We start from the raw sequence: 15,717 nt of genomic DNA, 5'->3' as shown, positions 1-15,717 counted from the left end.
GTATCTATTATGGTTTATTTTGTCAAAGTTTATTAGCTCAACCAAGCACATTAGTATTTCTTTGGAAATTTAACAATTTCTGAATTCTTACTATTAAATCAAAGCTACTTGAGTAACAACGTTTGTTCGTTTGATTTAGGTCTCCCGAGCTGGCTGCGCAAAAATCTGTCTAAAAACATGTTCTCTATCATAAGACGTATTATTATATGTTTAAGTTTAACCATTTTTCCCTCAAATGGATTAATCTTTTAGTTCTTTAAATTAAAATTACTTTTAAATGTCTTTTTGTAAAAAACGTTATAAGCTTATTGCGAACAAGTGACCTTCATAAGATTAATTTCTTATGAATAAATAGTTCCTCCTAAATCAAGATGTGTTGTTATGTAATTACTTCATTGAAAATTTACATTGATATAATATTATCAAATGTACGATGATGTTCTACATATATTCTTTTAGCTCCAATTTTAAAAATATTCATCTTCCACGAGTTAAACAAGAATTGTGGCGGTAAAAAACACTCCAATACTCAAGTTAGCCAAATACATCAAAAGGTAATAATGTTATAATAATGAAATGTAACTAATTTACCTTAAGTACTATGCTATTTATACCATGTTTAATGAACTTTTTATCTGGGTGAGCATGACATATATAGCTAATCACCTTGATTAGTCTTTAAGTAATCAAACTATTTAATCATACATTAATCTCAATGTTAAGTCAACTGAGTTAATGTTTTACAAATGTCGATTCTGATTGGCCGCCATGTATTCGACCAAGATGCCTTAATGTTGGAGTATAAAATGAGGGTCGAGTAGACCTAAGCATGAGTAGCCAAGACATATTCAGACATGTGAGGAATACTTCCAGGTTTGTCGATACGTAGGCGACCAAGCTTTTTTGTGGTCATACCATAAGGACTGAGTTCACTAGATGTCCTCGAACACATATCGTACAATATAATTTAAGAGATATGACATGAAATACTATGATGAAGAATATATTATTAATTGGATACTTAAATAACTTTAAATGCAAGATTTATATTCACAATGCGATGGAGTCATAAATTTGATTATACTAATCTTTTCTCTCAAAAGTAAAAATTCATATATATTCATACCTTACAATTTTATCCATTATGAAAATATGATGTGAACTTTTAATTAATTTAATCAAACTATTTAAGTGTAAGAATTAAAAAGAAAGTGAAAGTGCAAGAGCATCAAAGCGAGATCGTAAGAGCCAGATAGCGAGGATAAGAGAGTAAGAGCAAGACAACGGGAGCACACGCAAGAGAGAGTGAATGAGAGTGAGAGTTGTTGAGATTTCAAACATATGAAGAACATAATTGTGAATACACACAAGAAGAGAACATGTGCATTATTCATAAGGATGAAAAAAATACTCATATTCGTGGGTATTTACAAATAAAATTCGTAGTGGATAAAATTTGTGGCGGATAGTTAGAATTTGCGGGTATTTATTACTCACGAGTAACAAGTATTTTAATACCCACTTATAAATGGTTGGATGTAGGGATGACAATGGGTCAGGTCGGGCACGGATAGTGCCTACCCGCAACCCGACCCGCATGCAAAAAACCGTACCATCAACCTGACCCGCTACCCGCTGGATATCTACATAAAAAAATCCGTGGATTTTTTTCAACCCGTGGATATCCGTTGGATACCCGTTTTCAACCCACAAATATTCAAAAAATATATTTTGTGAATTTTTAAATAAGGTTTAAATTAAATTACAAGCTAAAGAAAACAATTTAATATATTTGTTACATATTAAAAAGATACAATATAATTTTTAAACAAGTTAAAGAAAACAAGTACTGAACAACTTTTGAAAAAAAAAATATGAGGAAGAAACACCCAGTAAAAGTCTCAATTTAGTCACATGATTAACCCACAAATACTTATCAATGTATGAAACAGAGAGATAAAGAATTTCCACGAGAACGCAAACAAGAACCCTAAACCCAAATTCCGAAAACAAACGCAATCACAGAAATCTCCAAATCGCGATAGCCACCAAGGTCTTCAAAAATTCAATATGCATCAATGAACTAAAATCCAAAAAAACTCAAAACACTCATTCGAATCATAATCCCAAAATTGCGTCACCAATCAACATGGAAGAAATCAAGAAACGAACTCCCAAAACGCGAATCAAAACATACAAAAGAAACCTCTAAAATCAAAAAACAAATAAAACCTTAATTTCAATGGGATTCTATGTATATGTTTGATATCTCTATTAGGGTTAGCTCAAAAGTAATGTAACCCTTTTTTTTCTTTTCTTCTTTTAAAAAAAAAGTAATTGAAAGGAATCCTAAGTCATTGTTATTAAAATTTCCCCTTTCTAAAAGTAATAAAAAAAAATAATTTAAAAAAATATTAATTAAATTATTATTTTTTTTCGGGTAACGGATATCCGCGGGTTGGATAATATAATATTCGCATCTGACTCGTTTAGAAGCGAGTATTAAAATACCCGCTACCCGTTACCTCCGGATAATAAATATCCGCGGATAATAACTATCTATCGCAGGTTTTATTCGCAGATATCCGCGGACATATCCGCGGACGTGAATTTTTTTGTCATCCCTAATTGGGTGCTTGTATCCTATACTCGTACTCGCATGTATCCATTATCCACAAAAAAATAAAAATAAAATTTAATTTTTATTTTATTAGGTTAAATTTAATTAAAATTAAAATTTAATTTATATTTAATTTAATTTATATTATATTTTATATTTTTGTAATTTTATTTAAATTTTATTTTAAAATTTATAAAATAACTTTTCTTAAATATCCGGGATATTTACGAATATTTCTAGATTTTAAAATATCTGTGCGTATTTTTTAAATATGTATCTGACGAGAATAAAGTGAGTAAACAATAAATTATTTTGTTTTGGATTACTGGTAGGTAAGAACTAGTCATGTCTGATTTGACTTGTTGTAATTTCAAAAAATAAAAAATATTATAAAAATTTTTGTTACTGATTTTTATTCATTAAATAAAATATTTATAGGATTTTTATTCACATAAATAAATACATAGTATTATTGTTAAGGCAACAAAATCCGCAGGTATTAATATTGATTTTCTGCAAATAATCCTTTAAAAAATATTGCAAGTATTTTCCTGAAAAAGTACTTATAAAAAAAAAATTCATGGATACTTTTTACAAAAAATATTTCATAATAAAAATTGCAAGTATTTTTCATGGAAATTTTTTTGCAGGAAATTTTGCAGGTAATCAATATTTTTCTAGTAGTGTAATATTATCAAAATAAAAATATATAATGATGTTGTACATATAATTCAAAAGGTATAACATATGAACAATGTAAAAAAGAATATATATATATATATATATATATATATATATATATATATACTAATTGGATGCTTAAATAAAGTCAAGTGTAATCTATAAACAGAGTTGAGGCATCATAATGAATAGACCTTTTTATGGAACATTGGTTTGGTTTGCTTAAGTCAATTAAGAGTGAAGTCAACTTAGCATATGTGAATGGATAGATTTGGCATCTTATAAAAGTGTTGACCATCAAAATTCAAAAATCATTGCATGCTTCCTTCAAATTTCTTAACAACTACTCCGACGTTCTCAACCAGACTCTCTATACAACTACTACCACAATTTAGACAGTTGCTTAGTGAAATAGAGGGGACGAAAAGTTAATGTTCTATTATTTCACAGAGTAGAAATTGATAAAAATGAAAAGAGAAAAATAATTTGAAAATTGTGTGATTTGATTAATTTAATGGAAAATAAGAAAAATAATATAGAAATAGGTAATATATATATATATATATATATATATATATATATATATATATATATATATATATATATTACTTCGCTTTAAACTAATTTTTTATTTCAAACCAAATTAATTAGTTTTCTTCTTTTCTTTACCCAACATAATTAAGATTTATCTATTAGTAATTTTTTCTGCAATGATCTAATTAAAAGATGAGTGTTGCTCCCTTCACCACCATCCCTTCTCCCTCCACCTCTCCTTTATTGTTTTGTCCTTCAGTAAAATTTTATTTTTAAAGTTAATATTTTTAAATTTTTATCCACTCTCAACTCATTCCACTAATAACTTATTATTAGTGTATGGTAGATTACTTGACCCAATCAACTAATAATCCAAGCGACCACTGAAGATAAACAGTTTACGGTCGTCTCTAAACGATCGTCCACTTATTAAGATGAACGATCATTTAGAGACATCCTATGTTGGTCATCGCCTCCCTTGACATCAACCATCATAAGCGATCGTTGTCTAACGATCGTCTATTGATTGAACGAAAGGGCGATCGGTCAATTTTAGTCAAAATTGACATCTTAATCCTAAGAAGTTAAGAAGCAAGCGGTTGGATGTATCCGGTTATAACACTGCGAATCACGGAGTCAACTGACCCAATATCAAGCACGACTTAACGATTGTATTTTCCAGAGAGTCAGATTCTCAACCAACCGGATTTTAAGGTAAACGGTTTATTTTAATTACTAGGATAAATATGAAAAGGTAGGAGGAAAAAAAGTACGTTTTTCCCCTTGAGAGAAATTAAGAAAGAGAATATTGATTTTCTTCTTCGTTTTGAACTGAAAGAGGTTCAATCCATCCTTTTTTTGACTTGAGCGTCAGAGTGCCTTTGCAGGTATCTAGCCCATTTTCCCTCAAAGAGCTTTACATAGGAAGGAGACGCGACAGTAACAGTATCACTGGAAGGAGCGGAGGTGATTCATTACACACGTATCTCGGCCTCAATTATTCTACCGAAACAATTAGTTCCCTACGTGAATGCACGAACATGAAGTTTTTCTTTCATTTTAACCGTTGTACTTCTTACTCTCTTTGTTTCGCTGTGAGAACGTCTTTTAGTTGTATACTTAGTGAAGAGTTGCAAAGGTTAGTTTTGGTGGAATGAATTGATAAAACGTTGTCGATCTTAGTGGTAAGGTGGTGCATGCAATGATACTTTCTCTAATTGCGTAATCAATCCTAGAATAAAAATGTAAACTTTAAACACGTCAGCATCTTTCAGCGAATATCAACATCCGTTTAATGGTCGACATCCGACGGATGTAGAAGTTACTCCCTCCACCGTGAATATACGTTCTGAGGATGTCAACATCGAGATATCGACGTTCGTTTAAGATTATATCTGCAGTTCATCAATACACTTCCAGTACCCTTCATTCCAGTCGTCCAAGGATGTTAACCTCTAATATTAACCTTTTGGTCGGTTTTGCAACCTTCGATATTAACCAAGACAAAGCAGATTGTACGGACAAACTCGTTGGTCTCGTTGGTTGTCTCCCCTACGTCGGTGGCGGTGCCTCAGCCCCCATCATGATTGTTGCTCTGGTCTCAAACAAGTTATCAACAATAACAAGAGGTGCCTCTGCGTTCTCATCAAGGATCGTGATGACCCAAGTCTTGGCCTCAAGATCAACGTTACGCTCGCTCTTAAACTCCCAGATGTTTGAAAAACACCCACTAACATAACTCAGTGTGTCGGTCAGTTCTTACGCTTTTTTTCTGTGCATACGTATTGTAATCTATGTATCACCCTTTATTTCTTACGTGCCCCTGCCCAATTTTGAAACTTTATTTCCTGTTTCAGATCTTTTGCATTTGCAACCTAACTCCCCCGACGCTAAGGTGTTTGAAGGCCTTGAGAAAGCCCTGACCAACAAAACTAGCCCCTCTTCAGGCCCTTCTAGTAAATATATACTATTTCATTCACTTTTATTATGCATAATCCAGTTTTGATCCCATTCTTCTTTAGTTGCTGTTGTGAATACAATTTTCTGCATTATTTATATACAAACAAAATCCGTCAACACAATCACAATTACAATAGAAAATACTCATAAAAAAAACTTAGCTTTTGTTGTTGCTGTGTTAGTGATCCATGTAGACTAGAGATACCCTTACAGTAAACTGATTGCATTAATTGGGGTGTGGAGTTTTGGAATCGGATTACATAAAACGACGATCAAAATCACGGAGTCATTATACATGCTTGAAGCATTGAAAAAATATAATTTTGATTGATTTTAACGATATGTGGGGGGTTGAAAATTCTCTGCAGGTTCTGCAACGGGACAACCATCAAGTGGTGCGAGCAATAATTATGGAGGGTGGAGAAAGAAGTGGGTGGTGTTGGAAGGAAGTTTTGTCAAAGAATTTTTTTCCACCGGTGGAGAGATTAATGGAGAGAAAGAGAGAGAGTGATAGTTGGGGTGGGGTTGGACGACTGTGAGTAAATGAAAATGATAGGCAGAAATTTAGGATTTTCGTATAAAAGTAAAAAGGTAAAAGGTTAAAATAAAAAGAATAATTTTATAATTAAATTTTGTTGAGAAGGTGTAGAGATCAGTAGAGGTGGTGGAGGAAGTACCTCTCTTAAAAGATAATTAGGGATGGGTATGAATTGAATTTTTAAAGATTCAATCTAGGCCCATTAAAGTTAAGATAATTGGATCAGAGTTTGGATCCAAATTTATTTTTGTTGCAAAACTAGTTTGAATTCTTTTGAAATTCAAATCCAAATATTTTGATCAAGTTTTAAACCCAAATCAATTTCTAAATCCATATTTTTTAATGAAATTACTTTTTATAAATTTAATTTTAAATCTATATTTTTCAAAATAAAATAACTATTTCATCAAATATATAAATATATAAAAATTTAAATAATATATAAAATATTAAAAAAAAATAACGTTAAAGATTAAAGGTAATGTATTATATAAATTTTTAACATTAAAAAGAAACTAAAACCATATAAATTTCCACATAATATTCAGAAAAATAAAACTCAGAAAAAAAAATTAATTCATTTGCATTTAAGCTTCATTTATTTTGCAAAACCTCTGGTGAATACATCCAAATCTAAAAATCCCTGATATCAAAATCCCACCACATAGTATGTTTCCACTAGAAGTGATCATGGATTAGATTTTAAGAAATCCAATCCAAATCCAGTCAGATCGAAATATTTGGAATAGATTTTGAATCCAAATTCATTAACTAATATGAATTTTTATAAATTTAAATCCAAATATTTGGATCAAGTTTTTAATTGAAGTCTAAATATTTGAATCAAGTTTTAAATTCAAATTTTTAGATCCATATTCTTTAATAAAAATAATTTTTTTTTATAAATCTAATTTTAAATTTAGATATATATTTTCTAAAAATAAAGTTATTATTTAATATTAAGAAAAATAACTTAAAGTATTGATAATATATTTAATATTAAAAGTATTGCTAATATATTTAATATTAAAAGTATTGCACTACATAAATTATTTAGAATATATTTAAAGAGTGTTTTCCATAATTACTTTTAGTAAAGAAAATAACAAAAAAGAAATTTTCTTTTTATAAATAAATTATAATTAGTTTATGTTAGAGATGATGTACTCGTATACGAGGAGAGTTTCTACATTGCCACCGTAAGTTATTTATTAGTATAAACAATGTTTGAACCTTGAGATTTTTTATCTATATGATTTTATTTCCTTAAATTAAATTCAAATTATAAATAATTTACACATCAGTTAACATTTTTTACCGTGGTTATGTAAACTTACTTTATATTTTTTATAACAACTCAAAGAAAATAAATTATTTTTATTTTCTTAAATTCCTACAATTTAAGTATTATTTAAATATGGTCGTATGAATAAAAGAAGTATACTCAATCACACAATAAAGTGTAATTTAGTTATATCATAACAGTTAAAATTTTCAAAATACATCAACTTACTAAAATTTCAAAACACAAAAAAAAAAACTAGATAATTACACCACATCATATAATCATGTACATATTTCTAAAGAGATTCCAAAACAAAGTCCTCAATTTATTAGCGAGCATCGTTACTCTTGTATTTTAATTTGTTCATACTACAAAATGATCATTACAAAAGAGATACAACAACTAGCAAATACAAAAACGTAAGTTAATGATAATTTCAACATTCATATACAATTATTAAATAAAGATCAATTAAAGTCAACTTAGCAAATCATCATCTCATCTATCAAATAAAATTCTCAATCAGTCAGAGAGATATGACTATACTTAATTATTTGGATTTATGTATCCACTCGAACTTTTGAAGCTTTGCTTTATCATGTAAATTAAATTCTCATTTTTATCATTCATGTAGTAGTATCTAGTTCTAACCTCTCATGACAAAGTGAGTTCTATAATACTTAATTATATATTACATTTTATTTTTAGCCTTGTAATGCTCTTCTTGAATTAATCACATTTCACCACATATTTCTCCTTAAAGGTATTATATATGAAACACATAGACTTGCCAAATGAGCAAGTTCACATAGCAAGTGAACCCTAGAGGTTTACTTGTCTAGTGGGTGAATGACTCACCTAACGAGTCCAACACTAAAACCAAATTCATATCAATTCACCCAACAAAGCAGATTCACTCAGTGAGTTTTCAAACACTCATCTTAAACAAAAGTATGCAATTCTAGGTTCAGATCACAATTTACATATACATGCCAAAACTAAAATGAAAATCAACATGCAATTTGTTATAATAAACTTTCCTTACCTTAATTCATAATTTAAGCTCCCAAACACCTTTTTGCAATCCCCTCCTACAGACAACCTAACTACATACACAAGAAGATCAAATTAGTGATCTAAGGGCATGATTGGACTCACTAACACACAAAAAGTTCATGGGAGTAGAGAAAACCGACATTCAACCCATAATAATTCAAAAAATTGGGAAAACATAGATTGAACTCCTATAAATAGGGATAAAAAGAACCTACTTTATTCTTGATTTTGATTGGTGAGATTTGTAGAGCTCTCCACAGTGATTTTAACAATAGGCTCTGATCGAAGAATAGATGAAATTGTAGTAAGATATCAAGGAGAGAAGATAGAATTTTTAAAGTCACAATCTCATATCACATCTCAAACAACTTAAAATAAATAAACACAATATTTAAAACAATTTAACTTTACCGAATTATACATATAAAGGATCAAGTTTTGCTTAGTGCCTCCATTTTCTTACCTAGTAAGTCACTTTAATTGATAGGCTCCTTAGTGACTACATAACTCATCCAAACAAAAAAGGAGTTAAGAGCTCCCTAAAATTGAACTTCCATTTGGTTCCTAGTGACACAAACATCTTGCCCAATGCTCTAAGCACGCCTAACGACATTTAGTTTGTGCTTAACGGTCCAAACCCCTATAGCTCATTAGAAATAATTCTTCTTTGACATCCAATAACTTTCCTTCTCGCTTACATACTTGGGGACTGGGAGCCAAAATTGTTGAGCTTGCCCAACACGTCTAGGGCCAACCTAACAAAATGTAAGAGTGGTGTTTAGTGGAAGAATTATTTCCATTAGCACCCATTGCATTTGAGGTCTCGTCTAGTAGGACTACAAAATTCAAAATCTAAAATGTGTGTATCAAAGAGGTTTATTGGATCTATATGATTTATTTTACCCTTTTCTTTTTCTAAAAAGATCTAATTCAATTTAAAGTCTACTCAAATAGTATCAATTGATTAATACACCATACTTACATTAAGACTTTTACATAATCCCATTTCTATCAAAATAGTTCATATCTCATCATAAAATTTACTTCACAAACAAAGTAGTACTACGTTGATAAAACCTAAAGCCACAAAATTTACTAAAACATTACACCTTCACTAAAACATCATACCTTTAAAACTAAGAATACAAAAATAAAATATTCCAATTTCACATACTTCACTACACGAAAATATTGAACTTGTAACTTTGTTTATAACAAAATAAATCATACAATCGTACAATTGTCAACTAGTTTAATTTTTAGCCGACGTAAAACATTCTCAAATGAACATTAGTTATCACTCAAATTAGTTGTAACAAAAAATGTTCATTCAATTTACATTACATAAAATTCATAAGTTTATATAAATATAATCATATCCGTAACAACTTTAATAAAAACTTAATCTGCAATTTGTTTTCAAAATAATATAACTCAAATAAAATAATCAAAATCGTGATTGTTTATACCTAAGAATATATATTATACTAACCTTAAATCCTTAAATACATATATAATAGAAAACAAAGCCTCAACTTCCAAACATATTAACTATTAGAATACACAAATTTCATAACATTTATTTGTAAATAAATACTAATTTACCACCGTACATAAAATTTTAATTATAATATATATTAAAACATTATTATGCTACATTGTATGTAAACGATATAATAAAAACAATTAAAATTTTAGGTTATCATTGAGCGTAGTTAAAAAAATAAAATTAAAATTTTAATGGTTGTGAGCTTGCTAAACTCAAATTTGGTGAAATTTATTTTTTTGGAATTGCATAAATAGGGTAACACTTTGATGCACTATTATAGAAAATGTTTTTTTATACCAGCTTTCGAATAGATATAGAAGTAGGGATTATAAAAAGTATTTGACTTTTTATATCGATCCTAAAATAGGTATAAAAAGTCTCACTTTTACACCTATTATTTTTAGAACATATATAAAAAGTCTCTTTATACCTGTTATTTTCAAAACAAATATAAAAAGTCTCACTTTCTATACATATTGTTGCCAGAATAGGTATAAAACACTTCACTTTTATACTATTTATACTCACTTTTATACTAGTTATGACTTTAACCAGTATAAAAAGTCTCACGTTTATACGTTATAAAAGTGAGACTTTTTGTACCTATTGAAGTCAAAACTGGTATAAAAGTGAGACTTTTATACTTGTTTTTGCAATAACTGGTATAAAAAAGGATGTCTTTTTTCAATACTAGATTTGTATATGTTGTCATCCATATACAGATCGTCATATAATTCAATCCTAGAATATAGTTCAAATAATCAATATACTACGAGCAAAATAATCAATATTGTTTTTACTATTTGCACTTCAAAATAATTTCTAAACTCAATGTAATACTTATCTAACATAGTTTCCAAATATATTTACCTAACGTAGTTACTTAACATGTAATATCTACTATTTACACATCAAATAGTTCCGAAACTAAAAATACAATATTGAATACATCTAATATTTACCTAACATAATCTAAACACACTTCAAAGAAATGCAGCCTACTACTGCCGAACATTCTTTATGACTTGTTGTTCCATTGGAGATGCGTTTCCAAATATTTACACAAGGAACAGTTTGAGTCAAATTATAATATTAATGACTTAAGATAGTAGTTATAAAATGTTTACGTTACCAAATTTCATGAGTCAACGAAATTTGCACTCAAAACTCCCTATTAACATGAACACTACTAGTTAAATTCATAAAATTTACAATTATATTTCAATAGTCTCAAAGATTAACTACTTACACTTGGTGTAATGAACTACAACTTCTTTTTAGAGGTGATATATGTTCTCTACAACCTTGAATATGCCTGAATCACTCTATAAAGTTAAATATATATTAAAATGAGTGCCTAATATGGAACTTAATAAAATCAAATTATGTGTACACAACAAATAAATTATTAAAAAACTTACAATACTAGTGTACTTTTAATTGTCTAAGCGTGAAGTGTTTTTATGTAAGGAACACAAGAAAACCAAACGAGACTGTTGAGGAAGAATTATCAACAATTCTCAGTGACCCCTACAGTTTCAAACAATAATGGTGTGAAATAAGATTTACATAAACATAATTCTATTAATAAAAAAAACATACTTATTATTGTAAATAAGGTGCTAAATACTTTTTTCCCTTTTTAAAAGTCTTTTTGAAAGAAGAAACAATAACATTTAAAACATACAAATATCTTCTAAAAATTCAAGTGTTTTAATATCAAATGATGTTACCTTAGACAATTGAATCTTTTGTCAAGTATTTCTATTCCAAGCTCTTTTGTGATATCTTGCCAAACAAAAGGTTACTTTTAAAGGGAAATAACTTGAGAACTTTGTTGGAAAAATCTCACGATACACACACTCAAATATTTTTCTGAAATTGAGTCTACTTATTCATTATAATTGAAGGGCTTTAAATAGCCATAGCACTTACAATATTACGAGAAATAAAAATAAAATATAAACTATCTTAAAAATAAAATCTGCTTAATCTATCATAAAATAATATTGTACCTAGATAAACCGAAAATCATAACTACGTGTCCCTATTTTATCTCTATCAAATCAAACTAAATATTACTATACCCAAAAACTAATAAAATAATATTTAAACAAAATTATTAATAAAACCCTAAAATTTAAGTTTATCCCAACAAACTCCCCCATAGACTTAAATTCTTCCTTCCTTCGTTCGATTTTCCATGTGCATCATCCTACTCCGGGTTTGCATCTTCTCTCCAAGATTTTCAGCTCCAATTCATACAACCGGTTCTTCTTTGCTTTTACTTGGGTTGTTAGACGACCATGCTTATCCTTTAAATAAAGTACCTGATTTTTCGTAAAAAAAAGAATTACCTTTTTCAATTATCTGACCCATGCTTAAAATATTGCTCTTCAACTTCGGAACGTAATAAACATCCCTAATCTCTCCAACTCGTCCATTAATCTGAATATGCCGAATTGTTCCACGCCCTTTCACGGCCACCTTAAAGTCATCTCCAAAAGACACAAATTTGGCCTCCACCTTGGTGAGTTCATAAAAAAAGTTCTCGTTCCCACACATATGATTGCTTGCTCCAGTATCTAGATACCATACCGAGTTGGTAGAAATCTCATCATCCTTCATCTCTTCTTCATCTTCTTCCCTATTTTTATCTAGTTCAATAATGCTAGATGCTTTCTCTTCCTTTTCAGGAGCCATCTTCTTCAACTCCTCAAGCTCAACCCTCTGTTTATTCATAATTTCATTAGCTTCATCCAGAAGCCTCCCCATCCGCTGAATCTCTTCATCTTTTTGTTTGAGTTCCTTTTCCACATTTGTCGCACTTTTTACCGAGATCACTTCATCCAATATTGAGACGAAATTTTCCATGTCCACTGTATCCGAGCTCTTTGCCAGCAATAGTTCTTCTACATCTTCTTCTGCATCTTCAGTAACGAGATTCGTCTCCCCCTTTGTCTTGGTCTTGCAATACTTTGCAATATGACCAAACTTGCCACAGTTGTAACACTTTATTGACCTACACTCGTTTGTAAAGTGACTGTACTCGCCACACTTAAAACACTCCACTACTGATCTCCTCGACCTTTTCCTTGTCCTTGGTCATGCCAATTTTTCTGACCGATTTGATCTTCATTATCATTACCTCGGCCACGTCCACCTCGTCCTCTGCCACCAGGACCTCGGCTCTGAGTAATTCGAGTTTTATTCAAGTCAAACTGTACCTGTAGTGCTTGGTCGTCGAGTTCAAATTGATCATCCCAACTCCTTCTCTTTTGTTCGTGGGCTTCTAATGACCCAGCAAGTTCATCCACTATGAAAACCGACAAGTCCTTCGATTCTTCGATGGCGCACACGATACTTTCGAAATCTTTTGTAAGAGATCTCAAAATTTTTCCCACAACCCGGCTAGATGGCATTTGTTCTCCATTCCTACCGAGTTGGTTGGCCACCTTCTCCACCCGAGTTATGTACTCGGTTATGTGCTCTTTGGGTTCCATCTTCAACTGTTCAAACTCTCCTCTGAGAGCTTGTATTCGGACTTGTCTAACGCGGTTGTCACCTTTATATGCAACCTCCAATATCTCACAGGCTTCCTTTGCTGATTTGGCATTCGCTATCTTTTCAAATCCCGACTCATCTACTGCATTGTAGATGAAATATAATGCTGACCCATCTCTTGCACGAGTTTTCTTCGATGCTGTCATCTGTGCCACCATCTGATGTTCGTCTGCATCAGGTTCAACGTACTCATCTTCCACCATATCCCAAATGTCTTGGGATCTCAATAACGCCTTCATCTATAGGCACCAATTATCATAATTGGTTTTTCTTGTCAATTGTGGCACACTCATACCATTGACAACCTTTGCCATCTCTCAAAAAATCAAGCACTCACTTTTTTCTCTCACGATGTTTGACTCTTTCCTCTCTCTTTTTCTCTCTCTCGGTACTCAGAGCATAAAGCTCTGATACCACTGTTGGGAAAATCTCACGATACACACACTCAAATATTTTCCTGAAATTGAGTCTACTTATTCATTATAATTGAAGGGCTTTAAATAGCCATAACACTTACAATATTACGAGGAATAAAAATAAAATATCAACTATCTTAAAAATAAAATCTGCTTAATCTATCATAAAATAATATTGTACCTAGATAAACCAAAAATCATAACTACGTGTCCCTATTTTATCTCTATCAAATCAAACTAAATATTATTATACCCAAAAACTAATAAAATAAGATTTAAACAAAATTATTAATAAAACCCTAAAATTTAAGATTATCCCAACAAACTTAAGGTAGATACATAAACATAAACACTTTTCAATATTTTGATGTTACTTCAATGCAATGCTATCAATTGATATGTTAAATTATTTGTAATACAACAACATAACTTAGATGTGAAGGAGCATATTAATGTCTAGCATTAGTTTTACGAAAAAAGAAAAACTTCAATAACATGGTCTTTTGCTGCAAAAAAAAAAAGGGTATCAAATCATTTCCGCCTAGGACAAACACATGCGTAATAAATAAGAAAATAGGACAAAAACCTTATTTTACAATGACTTCCATGACAAATAAACCTTATTCCAAACCCTACACTGTAAGCGATTTTCATAAATCGCAAGTGATCCAATCCAAGCAAGCAAATAGGACCAAAACCACATCCATTGATATGAATATAGTTTGGATTGGAAATTTGGCTTTTTCAATTTTTTAAAATCTACATAAGTAAATCATAAATCTGATTTGAAAAAAATTATAAAACATAAATCAAATAAAAAAAATTTAATTAAATGGATTCTTAATTGAACAATACAGTGTAAAAATGAATAAGATTGCGAAAAAACCCTTGAGCAAAAGGAAAGACAAATGGTGAAAAATTAGTTGGAGAAATTATTAGTTTGTAAACAAGTCAAGTTAGTTTTTTCTGTTAGTTCAAAAATCAGTTTTCATAACTGATAGCACACTTCTGTATATAAACTGCATCAATGCAGTATCAATAAAGAACATATACATTTCATTCATTTCACTTTTCTTATGAATTCTCCAATAGAAATGAGCATGCTGAGGGAGAATGGAAGAAGACAAAGAGAGCCGGCTACTCATCAATCACGAAAAATATTCACATAGTTTCAAAATTTTCTTCTCCCGTCATACCAAATTAAAATTAGGATAAAAGAGAAACCAAAGACATTAATTAACTAAAACATGAGTAAACCCAAAAGTTGGCATTTTTTTGTGGTAATATAAAACAAAATAGATAGAAAATGGTATTGGATGTCATAATTTGCATTCATCATGTATTGTTTAAATACAAGTATTAATGTACAATCAAGATTTTATAATTATTGTAAGACAGACTAGTACAGTAAAGGGAAATAACACCGGTTAATTTTGGTTATAGGCACCGGTTCTGCAACCGAGACGTATACGAACGAGGTAAAAAGGGGGTGGCTTTATGCCTCGATTCTGAACC

Source organism: Vigna angularis, chromosome 1, assembly GCF_016808095.1.
Source record: "Vigna angularis cultivar LongXiaoDou No.4 chromosome 1, ASM1680809v1, whole genome shotgun sequence".
Lineage (NCBI taxonomy): Eukaryota > Viridiplantae > Streptophyta > Magnoliopsida > Fabales > Fabaceae > Vigna > Vigna angularis.
This window is presented reverse-complemented; position numbering follows the sequence as displayed.